The sequence below is a fragment of the Triturus cristatus genome, chromosome 7 (assembly GCF_964204655.1).
Source record: "Triturus cristatus chromosome 7, aTriCri1.1, whole genome shotgun sequence".
Taxonomy (NCBI): Eukaryota; Metazoa; Chordata; class Amphibia; order Caudata; family Salamandridae; genus Triturus; species Triturus cristatus.
In genome coordinates this window covers 234,613,949-234,618,129 of record NC_140590.1, presented here as the reverse complement: position 1 = coordinate 234,618,129, position 4,181 = coordinate 234,613,949, and positions in this window count along the sequence as shown.

Sequence of the window (4,181 nt, the reverse complement as noted above, 5' to 3'; positions counted from 1 at the left end):
TAAAGGTCTTTGATTGATTGATTGAAGCAGTGCATTGCGGGGGTGAAACTTATAGTTAGGGCTGGTAACTATAGCTGCTGAATTTCTATGGTTTTGTGCGAGTAAATTCAGTACCTAACTATAACATACCTGTAATCTTTGTTTTTTCCAATGGATATATATATCCATAAATATATATATATATGTATGTATGTATACGTACACACACACATATATATGGCCACACCCTAGGTGTATTACAGGACTTAAAAAACAACGTACCAGCGAGCACCCTGTCCCCCTCCTCTCAATCTATCCTGGCACAACAACACCTTAATACAGACCAGAGACCCAAAACCAACTTCAAACCTAAGTCCAAGTTTGTGCCAATCCTACCTAGAGATAACATTGACATATTCAGTGAAACAGTGGTTGCGGAAATAAAAAAACTAAATTATAAGACGGCATGCACGAAAAAGAAGTATTCTTTTCAACAACAAAAATACCATCAATTAATTAAAAAACTGAAGGAACAAGACAAAGTGGTCATCCGCAACTCAGACAAGGGGGGAAATGTGGTGTTATGGCCCCTGCAACAATACACTGATGAAGCAATGACTCAATTAAATGATAGATTATGCTACAGGATCAGCAACAAACAAGCAACAACACAGGCGCAAAATGAACTCTTTACACAACTACTAGCGTGGAAAAGTATTGGCCTTCTTAACCAAGATGAATACAAATTTATGAAAAAAGATCATCCCATCATGCCGGTAATTTACTTCATACCGAAAATACACAAAGACATCCAAAATCCACCAGGACGGCCAATAATATCGGCCAAGCAAAGTCTACTCGAAAATGTATCCATTTACATAGACTCTTTCCTACAAGATCTAGTCCAAGCACTACCATCATACGTCCAAGACACATCTGATTTCCTGAGGCAAATATATAATTTCCAGTGGAAAGACAATTATCTTCTAATAACCTTGGACGTTGCTAACCTCTACACTTCAATCAATCATAAAGATGGACTGAGAGCGGTATAATATTTTTTATCCAATAGACTGATCCAATTCCATCAGCACAACAAAATGTTGATCAGTCTTATCCAGTTTTGTTTAAACAACAATTTTTTTATGTTTAATCAACAAATCTACCAGCAACTACGAGGAGTAGCCATGGGGGCTAGCTTTTCACCAAGTTATGCTTACCTCCATATGGGCTATTGGGAAGAGACTGTGCTAAAAACCACACATGCTATAACAATGACTAATCATGTGATAAAATGGATGCGTTACATTGACGATCTTTTCATAATTTGGTGTGGCAGTGAAAGTGAAGCTCTGAGGTTTATAGATGACATTAACGACAATAATCTCAATTTGCATTTTACCAGTACCATTGACACTACAGAGGTTTGTTTTCTTGATGTGAGGGTATATGTAGCAAATAACCAGCTTCAGACAAAACTGTATCGCAAACCCACTGCAGGAAACACCACGCTACATTCCTCAAGCTTTCACCCCAAACACACTATTCACAGCATCCCATATGGTGAGATGCTAAGGATTAGAAGAATCTGCAGTACTGAAAATGACCTAGCAATTGCACAACAAGAAAGCAAAAATAGATTCATACAAAGAGGATATAGCAACAAAACCATTGAGGAGGCTATACAAAAGACTAGGTCCATGAGTAGGGAGGATTTACTATTTAAACCATCAAACAGTAAAACTAAATCCATTAGCAGTCAAACTGGTACCAACAAAATAGATGAGATAAGACTAATCCTAACGTATAACAAACAAAAAGACAGCCTTAGCAAAATCATTAAGAACAACTGGTATTTGCTACACCTAGACACACAACTGAATGAGATTATTCCATCCAACCCAACCATCACTTTCAGAAGGGCACCATCTACTAGCGATTTCTTGGTTAATAGCAGCCCAGAAATTAAATCAATAACAAACTGGCTAACTAAACGTAGAGGTTTTTTTAAGTGCCCAACCTGTAAAGCTTGTAGACACGCAATAAACAAAACATCATTCATTACTCCTTTTGAGGAAAAACCACACATGATCACTAAAAACATGTCTTGCAAAACGGAATTTGCCATTTACGTGTTGGAGTGCTCCTGTGGACTGCAGTATGTGGGATCCACAAAGCTGCAGGTCCACAAGAGAATTCTCCAACACCTACGTGCAATTACCAATATAGACACCTCACATCCGGTGGCCCGGCATTTCAGGGATTGTCATGCAAGTAACATACAATTCCTTAAATATTTTGCAATTGACTGCATCCCGCCTCTTAGAAGAGGCGGTGATCGTGAGGCTCTCCTCAGAAAACTGGAGACCAAATACATACTGGAATTGGACAGCAAAAGCCCACAGGGGCTTAACACCACGGAAGATCTTTATACGTGGCTATAAGAAATCTATAGCTAACTGAGCAACAAGAAACTTAAACAATATAGATTTCTTCTTCCAAGGCTCTCCACTGAAAGATAATGTTATCTACACACAACACAGATATTTTTATACATGTCTGCAATTTTCCTTCCGCCACCTCTCTCTCCCCCTCTTTTCCCCGTTGTTATCTTTTCCCTTGACCTACATTCCATTCCTATAAATCACGATTTATAGAGAAAAAAATTCTTTGAAAACAATTGTATAAATGCACAGGTGATTCCATTGCACTATTTTACACAACTATGCACTTTACTTGCCGTTTTGCACAATTAGAATAATACCATGCTGTCCAGCAATTGCTTAAAATGAATTTTTTAACAAACCTTGTTTTTAACATGCTTTTACCATTTGTATTGCTCTGGTTTTATATGTGCAGTTTATTTATGTATTTATACATTCACAAACGCACTGAGTGTTATATGAGCCAATAGCTCAAGCCTCACATGATATTATATTACATTACTGTATAAATCATGAGCTATGATGAACAAGTCTAGTATTGTATTTTACAATTACAATAAGTAACTATGACTAGATTTAGTATGTTGAAAGCATCCACATCATGGTAAAATCTTTCTTCTATGTCAATGGCAAACAATTATGCACTGTCACTTTAAAAGGGACATTCACGAGGGGTTCGTCATGTGATCAAGGGCTGTTGAGCCCAAAACGCGTCATGGCGGCAGAGCGCACAAACAAAAAATAAATTGAATTGGGTACAATTTACTGGAGTCCGTCCCCTTCTTGATCCAGGACAAAGAGGATCGTTCAAGGAAAGGTTGACTGCTATATATATATATATATATACACGTTTACTCTTTCCACCAAAGCCGCAACTCTCAGCGCAGCTGGTGCCGTGGCTCACGAGGATAGTCTCGCATGCACATCCCAATCCTCCTATCAGGAACGCACCACACTCACAGGCTAGATATTCGATAATCCTTTATTTCATTAAATTAAAGAAACTGACAAACGCGTTTTGGCCCCCAGGCCTTTGTCAATGTCAGTAAACATGATTACAAATTCACCTTTTATCTATCATACTGTGATTTGATTGGGTAGCTCTATGAAGAAACAACCATCAAAAACGGACTGCATTACATCTTTCCCTTACAGGAATAGCAAAGCTGTCAGCCATTTTAACATGTCTTATTCTCTCAGTCCTTTCTTGTGAGAAACCAAGGCCTCTGTCTCCTGATCTTGCAAAGACATCTCAATTACCAATTTAGACTTATTGTTTGTTAACATACACAATATGTACTGTTTACATTTTCTTTGACAATAGCTTGGTTATCCCAGGACCTGCTGCCTGAGTTTAAAATTACACCTTTAATGGGCTTACTCATTCAGACCAGTGCAAAAATGCCACCAGAGTGCCATTAATAGTGAAAGCCAATAATACCAAGAAGGAAGCTCTTCTTTACTTTTGAGGTCCCATGGAACACTGATCCTCAGCTCTACAATGTGTCTTGATTGGAGTAGCCTCAAGGATCTGACTCTATCTTCCTCTCTCTTTATGGGCCACCTGGTTGATACAGAAGAAACGTAACATATAAACACACATATATATATAGCGCAAGTTACTTGAACAACATGAAGGCTGAGAAGGGGCAAGTGACCACCTGACTGGGAGTGGCCATAATATCAATATCCCAGCGGTTGCCCCCCCCTGTGAGAACGAGAAGCCATTGAAACCGGCACTGATGAAGCCAGTTGAAG